The sequence below is a fragment of the Mus pahari genome, chromosome 22, assembly GCF_900095145.1.
Source record: "Mus pahari chromosome 22, PAHARI_EIJ_v1.1, whole genome shotgun sequence".
Classification (NCBI taxonomy): Eukaryota; Metazoa; Chordata; class Mammalia; order Rodentia; family Muridae; genus Mus; species Mus pahari.
The window spans coordinates 41573859-41586870 of record NC_034611.1 but is presented as its reverse complement, the minus strand read 5'-3'; the positions used below and the strand labels follow the sequence as shown (position 1 = coordinate 41586870).

Genomic DNA, 13012 nt, shown 5'->3' with positions numbered 1-13012 from the left:
AAGAGAAGAGAAGAGAAGAGAAGAGAAGAGAAGAGAAGAGAAGAGAAGAGAAGAGAAGAGAAGAGAAGAGAAGAGAAGAGAAGAGAAGAGAAGAGAAGAAAGCCACTCCCTTCTGGGTGCCCTGACCAGGAATCTTCCCTGTCTATACCCTGTAAGCTGTCTACACCCTTTATCCCAGTGTGATCTTACTCTTCCCCCATTCTCCTCTCTCGGTCTCCAGGGCAGGTTGTCTTTACATGTCATATGCTTGCCCTGCTAGATGAGAAAAGCGTGTGCTTTCTTCAGACAGCAAGCTGAGTCGGGTGGATTACAGTCCCTGAAGCTGAAATAAATCAGGGCTCTTTGGCTGGACTGCCTTGGTCTGGAGTTTTTGTGGTTTTTCTAGAAGCCACTCTGGGATAGGGTGTATTGGAAGGGATCAACTAGGGAGCAGCTCATTGGATAATCAATTAGGATCTGACAATCTGTCGCCCCTGGGGCTAGCTATCTGATTTAAAGCACAAATGTTTACAAGTGCCTTGTATCTTGTTTGGGTCTGTAAAGGGTAAAGGTTTGCATCTGAGATGTGGCTTCTAGACACCTCTTCTTTTTTTCTAACGCAAGTCCGGTAGTCTCGTTTTGTTTTGTTTTGTTTTGTTTTTCTTGTTGGCATTCAGTTAGCCTTTAGCTTTTGCCTATTGGGTTTTTGAATTTGTTGTTTATTGACTGAAATTGGTACAAAAATTTCTCGGGCCACCAGAATTTTTATGGGAATCTGTCCTCTTTACAGATTTTTTTAAAAAAATAATTAAGTGCCATTTAAAGAAAATAGAAGACCGGGTGTGGTGGCACATACCTTTAATCCCAGCACATGGGAGGGAGAGGGCAGGCAAATCACGGTTAAGTTCCGGGTCAGCCTGGGATACATTTTGGGACTCTGGAGAGAGAAAGAGAGAACGAACGAGAGGGTTAGGGAAGGAGAGAAGAGAAAGGGAGCAGGGGAAAGGAGAGGGGAGAGGACAGGAGACTAAGAACCATTATCTAGAGCAGGGCGGTGGTGGCGCACGCCTTTAATCCCAGCACTTGGGAGGCAGAGGCAGGTGGATTTCTGAATTCGAGGCCAGCCTGGTCTACAAAGTGAGTTCCAAGACAGCTAGGGCTACACAGAGAAACCCTGCCTCGAAAAAACAAAACAAAAACAAACAAACAAAAAACCCCAAAGAACCATTATCTAACCCTTGCCTTAGCTCCTTGCTCCACACAGAGGATCTCCTGGGACTTCCCGTTTCTCACCTCCTCTTTTGGAGAAGACCCAGGAGCACCCTAGCAAAGGTGCCCTCATGGCCAGGTATTAGTGAACCTAGAATTTTAAATGGAAAAGAAGCCAATGCACGTGGCTTCCTGGCGTGAGTGAGTCCTCACCGCGGGGTTTGGCTGAGCCCGGGGCCAGCTCAGCCTGGTGAGCCTGGTTGTTTTCCGCGGCTATGTGGAAGCAGACGCTTCCCTTGGCAGAGTTGCTGCAACCTCTGGAGACTTTTGAGAACTTTTTTCTCCTTCTGTAGACCTTATTGTTTTTCAGGAGAGTGGTGGCACCCTGATTTGTCACAAGAAAAAAAAATAGTGTGTAAAAAACAAATATAACTCCCAAGGAATAAAGAAGAGAAAAACCAACACAATCCCCCTAGACAATGGGAAACTTCACGCCCATCGCGATTTGGGGAGGCTTCGGGTTTCCATGCCCATCAGTGCGGGAACTGCGGGCCACTTTCCTCTTTGATTTATTTTTAAGGTCCTTTGGCATCGTGGTTACATAAGAGAATCGGAATGGAGAGGTTTCGTATTTTAAATGCATGCTTTGGCCCAGGGTGAGTTTTGCTGGCACTGCCATGGGAGTGTGAATTCCTGGTCTTAAACTAAGCACGGATGGCCAGTAAACACAAACTACCCGCGAGCTTCCCTCGCGTCGCCATGGCAGCCTCCTAGCCTGTGCTCCCGCCCTCGTGGGCCACTGGTTGGCTGTTTGACTGTGACTGAAGGGAGGGGCCGGCCAGTTAGGGCTAACAGGAAAACTGCTGTTCCTCCCAGTTGGAGAACCAGGAGGCTCACCCTCTTCTGCATTCACTGAGGGTTGCTGAGAGCATATGGTTGTGTCAGACCAGCTGCGGTCCTTCACCTACCATCTTGACTGAGCAACACTGAAATTTTGGAGTTATGTATAATTGCCCCAGAGCTATATGAGAAAGAGAAAAGGAAATCCAATGCTGTCTGCCTTTCAGGCGCCACCCCCCCAGCCCCCTCCCCCAACCGGCGCACACAGTTTAGGAAGTATTACATTAATGACAAGAATTAAACCTGTTCCGCACTGACAGTGTNCCTGGTGCGTGCAATTTGTTGTTGTTGTTGTTATTGTTGGAATGAGACTATTTAACTCTCATAACACACTGAGATGGGTAACTTCGTTATCTCCGTCTCAAAGAGGAGGAGGGCGAAGATTAATCGTGTGATGTAATGAGATCAAGAGCTAGCAACTGTGGGACTCAAATCCCTGCATGCTGCCCTCAGGCACACAAAACAGCATCCAGTCTGTAGGAATCAAGGACCAGTAGATGCAGAGTACACAGAAAGGCTGAGCTACACCCCCTCTAGGGCTGGGGTAGCTGACATACCCCCAGGCAGTGAGGAAGCCATACTCCAGTCTCAACCTGGTTCAGATTAAGCCCTCCCACTCTCCAAGGCCTTTGCCTAACGTTCTTTCTCCTGGAATTTCAGACTCTCAGATATTTCTCTCCTGCCTTTTGTCCTGTGTGTCTGACTGTTGGCCTAGGCCTGGTGTATCAACCTCCCGCAACTCGGAGTTCTTGCATACTAGAAGTATTCTGGTTAATACATTCAGAGAGGGGAGGACCTAAGACAATCACAGGCACCTCAGGTGATCTGGGGGGGGGGGGACGGTATTTTTGAGGGCCCTGAAAGGAAATTCAAGGGAATTATTTGTCAGTAAGAACCTGTTCAGGGTGAGCCAAAATTGTGTATTTTCAATTCATCATCCACAGTTTCCACCAGAGTCCTCAGGGGCAAAGAAATGAAAAGAGTTTGAGAAAAATGAGAGGCAGGGCTTAGGGGAACAGCACAGCTCAAGAACAGAGTCAAAATTTAAAAATGTAAAAATCTGCAGAGGAGCAGGGGTTAAAAATCATCAGTGGAAAGATCAGCAAGAACGAAGCCATATGAACGGTGAACGGTCCAGAGAGAAGGAAGGTATGCGCTCTCGCTTTCTGTGCAAGAGGCAGGGTGTGGCTGAAGCTGCCCGGATGGGTGGGGTGGGGGGGACTGGATGTCGAGGCAGCAGGTGAGCTCTGATTATAGCTGGACCTTACACTGAGGAGTTAAGCAGGAGGAGGGTGGCTTGAACTGTTTGGTGTAGAGGAAAGGCAATACCTAGAGTACGGTGGGCAAAGGCCAGCCTAGAACTGTTCGCTCATAGTGCCGTGAAGACAAGCCATTTGTAGGAGGCAGGAACTCTGGACTCTGTGGGGGCTTGTGGGTTATCTAACTGACAAAGTCAAACCTGGTTCTTGAAGGTCTGAGTTGGGAGGAGCTGGTCTCTCTGTGCTTCTTTATATTTTTATATCATGGATGGCCTCTATATGACTTCATTTATGCTATGTTGCTTTAAAGGGCTTAAAGACCACCATAGGTTAAAAAAAAAAAAATCCATTAAGTCCATCAGTCCATCAGTTAGCCAGCCAGCCAATCATGGGCTTACCTTCTTACCTAAAAGAAAAGCTACTTTGGGCAGTTTTGAATGGTAGTTACTCCTCACTGCCCCACCACCACCACCCGCCCCCGTTAAGTGTTTTAAGAGGCTTCACATGGATAGTGAGGACACTGAAGCAGAGGTTAAATTCTCACCCTCAGGACTGTCATAACTGCTGCCCTTTAAAACTTCACCCTTCTGGGCGTTAGGTGTTTGTTTCAGTGTAAAACAAATTAAGAGGTTAGATTGAATTCAACATATCTTCAAGAGTCCTTCCTGCTGCAAAATCTTTATCAGTAGCAATTTTTAATGTCAGCTTGTGGGAGTGGAAGCCAGGATCAGAGCTTGAGAAAAACTAATATCAGGGTACTGCTTAGTGTCACAGACATTGTGGGGACAGTGGAGGAAAGCAGTAGAATTGACTCTACTTCCTTCTTATATCAGGGGGAAACCTCCCCAGGCTCACTCCAAGTCTTTAACAACACCACATAAGGTTTGCTGTATATATGTTTGTTAGTGGTGTTGGTGGTTTGCGTGGATGTATGGATGTATGTGCATGTGTGTTGTTGGTGTGTATATGTGTTGTGTGTGTATGTATATATGTATGTATATGTGTATGAGTATGTGTACTATGTATTATGTGTGTATGTGTGTGTTTGAATGTATGTGTGTGTGTGTATGTATGTATGTGTGTGTATGTGTATAAATGTGTGTATATGTATGTATATGTGTGTGTGATATGCATGTATATGTGGCTGTGTGGTACATGGGATTGGGGTGCATATGTGCAGAGAGGCCTGAGGGGCCTATGACTATCTTGCTCTCACTCTCGACGTGTTCCCTTGAGACAGGGCCTCTTTATGGACCTGCAGAAGCTCCGTGTGGCTTGTTCTGATTTCCTTCCTGATAATCAGCTAGTTGTCCATTAAGGCCCAATGATGAGCTCTCGTCTATGTTCCCCAATGATGGAGTTGCCAGTGTGTGTGTGTCCATATCTGGCCTTCACATGGGTTTGGGCCGTGTGATCCCAACTCAGATCCACATGCTTGTACAGCAAGCACTGTCACCAACAGAGCCACCTCCCAACCCTTGTCTTATATTTTTCAAGTCTTTAGAGCTGAGTAGTCCAGACTTCTGACCGAATGTTGCAACATGAAAATATGTCAGCTGTTTACACTGACCTGGTAAACAGCATGTCCAGTAGCCCTGGTGGAGCTTTGTAAGAGGTATCCGTTTTCTGAAAGGATTTCATCTGTAGATTGGGAATCGTGATTACAGGAGTGTGGTCCTATTGGTGGGAGAAAGAACTGTTTATCTGCCTGGTATTTGGTCAGCGATCACTTAGATAAACAGACCAACCACAAGGGTTCCAGAGTTCTGTTTGTGCTGTCCTGGGTGAAGCACCTTGTGCTGAAGTCATCTGAGGAGGGAGAGGCCACAGGAAGTGAGAAGCTCAGTGGAGTGTGACGTCACGAGTGAGCCGTGTGTGAGTGGGCCACCAAGGAACAGGCCAGGTACAGGCAGCACACATCAGCCATCTCTCCTTCTTTCTCTGCCTCCTTCCGACTTCCCCAGGGACTGGAGAAGACTGAGGCAGAGCAAAGAAGCAGCTTTACCTGGAAGGCTGGAAGGTTCTCCCGGTCCCTGTGGAGAGTGGAGAACAGGGCCCTTCTGGGATGAGGCCGCTGGGTGGAGGCCACCAACCAGCAAGAGCAAGGGGCCTCTGAGACCTGGAGCTGACTCACAAATGAAATGTACCCTGTGCTGGGTGTATCCGCCTGCCACGCCGGCAGCGGGGAGGATCTGTGATCAACGCATCCTGTGACCAGGTCTTCTCTCATCTGAGAAAAGCGGCAGAAAACTGTGCTTCCTAGCGCGCGGCCTCAGAGTGCCCACACATGAGTACATCATGATATAAGGTCCTCCCTGGGTTTTGTCACAAGTCTCTCCCACACAGCTAACTTTGTGCAGGCAAGTCGGTCGGCACAACCTCATACTGAGTCTCCAACGGAGGCCCCAGTAAACATTTGCCATTTCCTTCTACCTGGCTTTGGGGAAGTTGGTAAGAAAAGCAGATGTTAAATTGTTTTAAACTACAACAAAAAGCAAGACCTTCCCAGCCTTATAAAGACTTAAAAAAACCTTCAAATATATCCATTTTCCTTTTTTTCTTGTGTCTTTTTGAGACAGGGTCTCACTATGTAGCCCAGGTTGACCTTGAACCCTCTATCACCCTGCCTTAGCCACCTCAGTCCTTGAATTACAGGTGCCCACCAACTCACTTGCCCTCAACTTAATTTCTTATGGAAATGTCAGCTTACATCAGTTTCCAGCTTGACACACCTGCAAAACAGGAGCCTCCACTGAGGAACTGCCGATATCAGATTGGTTTGTGGGAGCCTTTCCTTAACTGCTAATTGCTAGGGGCGGTGCAGACCCTGGGCCTGTGATTCTCGGTGGCCAGAGAATCAAATTTGAGCCAGAAGTCAGTGGGAAATACACCCCTAGGTCTGTGGCTGATAGGCCTGTGAACTCAAATCCCAAATGTACCTAGATTTCTCCCTGCAGGGGTAGAGAAAGTGACCTCTTTCACACAAGGGTTGGGGAATTGGGCAGCAGGAAATAGCTGACGGTAGACACTTCTCAAAAGGAAAAGAAGTAAGTCAGCTGAGCATGCCCAGTTTATTATTCTCATAGTTAGCAACTAAACAATGTCTTCTTCCCGGGAGCCAACACTGGGACAGAGATGGGCTGGCTCTTGGTGGGCTTAGGAGAAAATCCGCCATAAAACTTCAAGTGAGCAAACGACGCCTTACAACACAGTCCACGATTTTGTGCACTTGGGGCTAGGATGCTGAAGTCTTACAGGGGAGGAGTCAAAGAACAGAACAGATGATGTCCGGGGCTCCTACCTGTCTCGGAGCCTGAAGCCTGGCAACGCGAGACATCTGTAATACTCGTCTCTTGCCCGTTTTTATTTACATTACCTCCCTCGTCCCCCAAACACACTGCGATGCCAGTATTGGTGCCTCGCGTAACCAATTCACTTTGGGGAGTAACTAGTCCACGGGCAAAAGCGTGGACGCAGGCCCACATCTTTGTGGCTCCCGGGCTGGCCTCCCCGCCCCCGCCCCCGCCCCACCCTCTGTGGTTGTCCCAGGGCTGGCAGTTACAACGCTGGGGCTCAGCTTTCCTCCAGACTTCTTGTTTTACTTGTCGTGGTCGTGTTCAGGAGGCTAGCGCAGATGGCGCATTAATTATTAGTCTCCTCTTCATTCAGGCTTGTCTGCTCCCTGCCTGTTGACATCGAAGAGACTTCAGTGCCGGCCAGCCGGTCCTCTCCTATTTCTAAGGCTGCGGCCTTCTTTCTCCAGCAGAAACTCTTTTCTGATACTAGGGAAACTTTGTAAATAGTGTAGGGAGTCAGTTGTTTCCTGTTCCGCTGGACCAGGAGATTGCAGCTGGCTTGTGCTTACTGGGGTTATGTACGGTATAGATAATCTTAAAAGTTCAGTGTGTAGCCGGGCGTGGTGGCGCACGCCTTTAATCCCAGCACTTGGGAGGCAGAGGCAGGCGGATTTCTGAGTTCGAGGCCAGCCTGGGCTACAAAGTGAGTTCCAGGACAGCCAGGGCTATACAGAGAAACCCTGTCTTGAAAAACAAAAAAAAAAAAAAAAGTTAAGTGTGTGAAAAGATTGAAATCAGAAACGTGTTTTGAAGGGTCAGTGGGAGGATGGGAGAAATATCATTTGCCCTGAGTTCATGAAATAAACCATGTACGCTAGATCTTGTGGCGGACAGAAAGTACGGAAACGCCCTCACAACAATAACACAAACGTGTATTTTTTACACTTGTGTGCCTATGTGAGTTTATGTGCACCACAAGTACCCCAGTAGGCCAGAGAGCGTCAGACTCCCCCAGCACTGAGTTCCAGGGAGTTGGGAGCTACTTTGGGTGTTAGCAACTGAATCCACGTCCTCTGCAAGAGCAGTGTGTGCTCTTAACCCCTGAACCACATCTCCAGCCCCATAAATGTGTTTTAAATGTCAGAGAATATTGAAGTCATATTGCTGAGATGAATATCATTCTTTGACTTGATCATTAAAAGCACACCCAAATCAAGTGAGAAGGAAGCATTTGCTTTCTTTCTTATCCTTTCCAGGTCCTTGTCACCTCCCTGCCCCTCCCTCTTTCACCCTGTTCATGGAACTGCATTGCACCAAAGCCTCTTCTGTGACTTCTATCACCCTAAGGTGTTGGATCTAAAGTTGTAACTCCTGCTAATACTAGTCATTGTGCCCGCCATAAACTTCTCCATCGATTTAAGTTCCCACGGATAGTAACTCTTAATGTTTACAACACCTTGAAGAATAACCATCTTTATCTTTAAAGGCGGCAAAATGGAGGCTTGTAAAAGATGCCTTGTCTAAAGATGTAGCCAACTGACTCAGGACCAATCATCTTGGGGACTGCCACTCCTGCACATCATAGGACAACCTATGTTGTCCAGTGCTCCACTGTTTCTCTCCTTCCATGACCCCAGCAGGTGTAAACTTCTTCTGGTCTCTCTGTTTTTGAAACATTCATCAGTCTTGTTGAGCAAAGACAGGCGGCTTCTTGTTGTTGTTTGTTTCTTTTTAAGATGGTGTTTTAGTAGGCGGCCCTGGCTGGCCTGGGACTTTCTATGTAGAACAGACTGTGCTCAGAGAGATCGGTCTGTCTTTCCTCCCAAGAGCTGGAATTAAAGGTGTGTCACTGCACCTGCCTTGTGCAACAAGTTTGCATATTATGTCTTTTCTTAAGTATAAAACAAGACTAGTGGTTTCTTAAGTATATATATATATATATATATATATATATATATATATATGACATATGTATTGGGATGTGACAATTAAAATAACCAGAAGGTCCTCAGTGGTGGCTGAGCCTGCTACTTACTTACTGTTATGTAATTTGGTAGAAAAGAATTTTCAGTATCCTAAGATAGATACCTGGGTCTGTTTGATTTCTTAGGAATCACACTTTGTATTTAAATGTGCATCACGGTATGAATCAAAATAATGTTAAGATACTAGTAACCACATTTTAAAAGTACCTACTGTGTGCTAAATCTACTATCAAGAGTGTTAACCCTTTCGACACATTGGCACTTCACTGTCATCTATGTTGTCAGGCTGCTACTCCTGTACTGGAATGCATGTGTCACACGAACCACCGGTTGAACGCACACGAACACATCTTCTTGACATCTCCCACCAACCTGCAGAAGCCATGGCCTTGACTGCCTGGCAGCTTTGTCTGAGGATGCTCTGTCTGAACCTGACCCTGGCCCTCTGAGCTGAACACTGTGCTCTTTGGAAAACAAGAACAGCATTTTCCAATTTCCAGCCTTTCAGCCCATTTTAGCGTCTCTGCTCCCCTTCAAAGATCTCTTGCGGAGGTTCCAGATGTCACACATCAGCTCCCCTCAAGCCAGGAATAAAACTTTTCCAGCCTCGGAGACTCAAATTCACTTAGAATGGCTAAGGGTTAAATATGTCTGCTGACAGTTATGGGAACTAACTTCCTTAAGTTTGAACATTTTTTGCTTTGAAGTTAATACTTCTCCAGGAAATGGTTGTCATTCCCTGTTTCAAAGTCCAAGAGAGAAACGACAGTCGACAATGAACTCCATCTCGTTATCTGTAAGAGGTTTTGGGTAGTCACATGATCTGCTATATACCTATAATTTAAAATGTAGAAGTACTTACATAATTTTACCTACCTTAATTTTTTACTTCTGCCATTATGTTACCTCTATTGTTTATGCCTTTATCTTCCATTCTCATCGACCTTACCTAACACAGATACTGTGTTTTAAAAACATATTTTTGTAAAGTCACAAAATAAGTATTTTCCTGAGAATTGAAAGATACAGAAATAATGCATCAGGTTTTTATGAACTTGAAACTTTTGTCTTTTTCCCTTTTCTTTAAAATGTCAATAAGTCTATCAGGGTGGGAGAGATGGCTCAGCAGTTCAGGGCACTCGCTGCTCGTTCAGAGGTCCTGCGTTCAATTCCCAGCACCATGTGTTGGCTCACAACCATCTATAACCATTTGTGGTGTTCAGACGAATATGTAGACAAAAAAAAAAAACAAAAAAACCCACGTACATTAACTAAATGTAACTAAAGTCTATCTGTGATGGACGTGGAGGTGCACGCCTTCCATCCCAGCATGCAGGAGAAAGAGGCAGGCGGATCTCTGAGTTAGAGGCCAGAACTACATTGTGAGACCATGTCTCAAAACAAACAAAAACAAAAACCATCAAAACAAAACAAAACAAAACAAAAAAACAACATCAACAATAAAAATATATAAGTGAACCCAAAACACCAGAATATCTTTTATAAAATCCAATTGGCCAGCTGAGCTTCCGCAGTGATTTTCCTTAGGTACTAGTTCTTAAAAGTGGATAGGCTGGATCGAGCCTGTCTGAGGTTGGGCCAAAGGTTCTGCGTCTGCCTCATTCCTGGGAATCCCCACGACCCCGCCCCCGCCCCCGCCCCCGCCCCCCGGCATCCATCTATGTCTTCCATCTGTGGACTGTAATATGTAGAGTGTTCAATCTGCCCTCCTTGCATCCCATCCCTACTCTGTCTCTGCACTGGGCCCTCTTCTGAGCAGTGCTATTTCCGAGTCTGGGGAATATGAATCATTTGAATCACTACAGGTTGTTAACCCGCTACTTGCTCTGCACTGATCGCTCCTGTGGCTGCTGGTGCTGCAGCATCGAGGGTGGCATGCAATGCTTTCGTTTTCTTTTTGAGATACTCATACTTTACTGCTAGAGTATCTGTCCTGGTGTCTAAATAAACAAACATGCAATGTCAAGGAGTAAGAATTAAGAAATGGTCAATGAAGAGCTACGGACGATGGGCAGGGAGGGTCATAGGGCACACTTACATAAGGCTGCACTGTTCTTGCTGATTTCGTCTGTGTTGAGAAATGCCGGCTTCTGAAACCGTGCACGTCTTTGAAGACCATCGCGAGACAGCCGTGTTATTCTCACCTAATCTAACGAAACTCGTGGACGAAGCAGCTCCGAGCTGAGAGGGTGGGCGGTGGGGGTAGGAGAGCCACTTCTCCAGTTTGCTGGTGCTGTGTGGAGGGCGCAGAAGTGCAGGCTGCGTAAAGGTTGATTGAAAACAATCAGTGAACACATCCTATAGAGGAGCCAACAAACATCAGACGGTGTTAATTTTGTAAGTGCACAGGGCTGGGACATGGCTCAGGAAGTTGAGAGTACATGCCATGCAAGTAGGAGGACCTGAGTTCAAATCCCCAGAGCCCCTTGTGGCGGTCTGAACAAAAACGGCCCCATAGGCTCATGTGTCTGATGTTGGTACACTTGATCTCCGGTTTGGAGAACTGTTTGGGAAGGAGCAGAAGGCGCAGCCTTCTTAGAGGAAGAGTGTCACTGACAGCCGGCTTTGAAGTTTCAAAAGATTTCTGCCACCTCCCTTGCCCCCAAACTTCTGCCACCCCCCCTCTCTACCTGGACTTTTGGCATCACCCCCCGACCCCGACCCCTGGCCGCCTTATCGTGATGTGTCTCAGGATATGAGCTCTCAGCGACTGCTCCAGCACCATGCCTGCCTCCCTCCTGCTCTAGACCCTCTGAGACTAAACATGTTCTTTTACAACATCACGGTATCTGATCACAGAAATAGAAAAAGACAATGAAGACACCCAAATCAAGAACAGATTTGATTGTATGGGAAGTGGGAACAGAGGGTCTCTGAGATTTGCTGGTTGACAACTTCCTTCCAGGTTCAGGGAAATTACTCTGTCAAATAATCCTAAGCAGGCCTCCAAGCACACAGGCACACATATGTACACACACACACACACACACACACACACACACATACACATGCGCGCGCTGGGACATTTTAAAACTTAATTTACTCAGTACTGACAGTGTAAGAGGAAAAATTCTGTAATCTATTCCAGCCAAAGTGAGAAAGATATGTTGGTAGGAAGACACCAGGCTTGTTCTTCAATTCTGAGACTGAAATTTTAGATAGCATCGAGGAAGGGAGGAGCCCATTAGAAAGGTAAGTGGACAGGTGTCTTGTCCCTGCAGGAAACTGGCATGCCGACACAGGACATCCCTAAGTAACTGGTCTATTCACGTTCAGCCACGGGCTGTGAGCATTCCAAGGCTGAGGCTGAATCCCCAGATGACTCAAATTAGAAGCTGTCACTGGGTTTAACTTTGTGGTTCTTGTTTAGTGTTCATGTCCTTTATTTGTGCGTTCAACAAATCTTCAGCAAGGTCAGCTCTGTGCCCAGTGCCACTCCAGCTTCTCAGATGCCAGCCATGACAGTGACCAGACTGTACCTCCTCTGCATTTGGGGTGCTTGGAGGCATTTTTCTTGTGGCTTTTCTGTAGTGAATTGTCCTGTCCAGAGATGTCCTCTGCCACCACACATTTCGGGTTGTTAACATTAATCAGCCTTGTACCTCTCTACCTGTAGCTGTCACCCTTCTGCCTCACGGAGAGGACCTCTAAGACATGCTCGCTGCCAGAGAAGATGCATTTCTCAGGAGTCAGTGGGAGACTTGTTTCATTTCTTCCTTTATCCCTGGCAAGGACTCAGATTTTTTTCAACTAATGAGGCAGAAGACATCAATAGGAAAAGAAAAATACAAAACTTCCCTTGCCAGCGTTGCTTAGCGACCTTGTCAACACTGCCTCGCAGCCCAGCAGAGTTCTCTCCGCGTAGTTTCACCCGGCATTTGTTTTATTGTTAAGTTGATCTATTAAGCAGAAAATATGGAGAACACATGGAGCTGCCGTCAGTTTTCTGCTGTTTATTTGGAATTCCATTTTTCTCTTTCCAAAGACCTGGGTGCTTTTTTCCTTCCTAACTCAGGCGACACACTGAAGGAATGACAGCTGTGTCCACCATTATTAAGTAAGGCTTTGGAGTAGGAAGAGCAACAGTTCAGACTGAACACCCAATTGTGAGGTCTTCACAGACAGAGGCCAAATATTAATTATGCATCCTAGACCTATTAATATTCAAACAAGCCTTAGTAAATGCTTTTGTTTGTAATTAAATGAGCAACTAGCTTCAAGTAGTTATTGAGAATCAGAATTATAACGGGTGCTATTCATAACAGAATTGTCTTAGCATTTCTATCCAGGGTCCAAAAGTTATGACTTGTTCTTTTCTTTCTGGGCACTAGACAAAGACAGAGAATAACTACTATGTCATTAT

At 46.3% G+C, this 13012-nt stretch overlaps 1 protein-coding gene across 3 annotated transcripts in view; it reads left to right on the top strand.

The window, feature by feature from the left end:
* The window catches only part of Mob3b (MOB kinase activator 3B), a 183219-nt gene that overhangs the window by 53756 nt on the left and 116451 nt on the right, over positions 1–13012 (top strand). Inside the window, exon 1 of one of the 3 annotated variants that reach the window (XM_029533401.1) lies at positions 5572–5655. The exons of the other annotated variants lie outside the window; for them this stretch is intronic. The gene's annotated coding sequence lies outside the window, so the exon portion shown is untranslated. Of the gene's footprint in view, positions 1–5571; positions 5656–13012 lie in introns of those variants that run through there. 3 annotated transcript variants of the gene reach the window in all.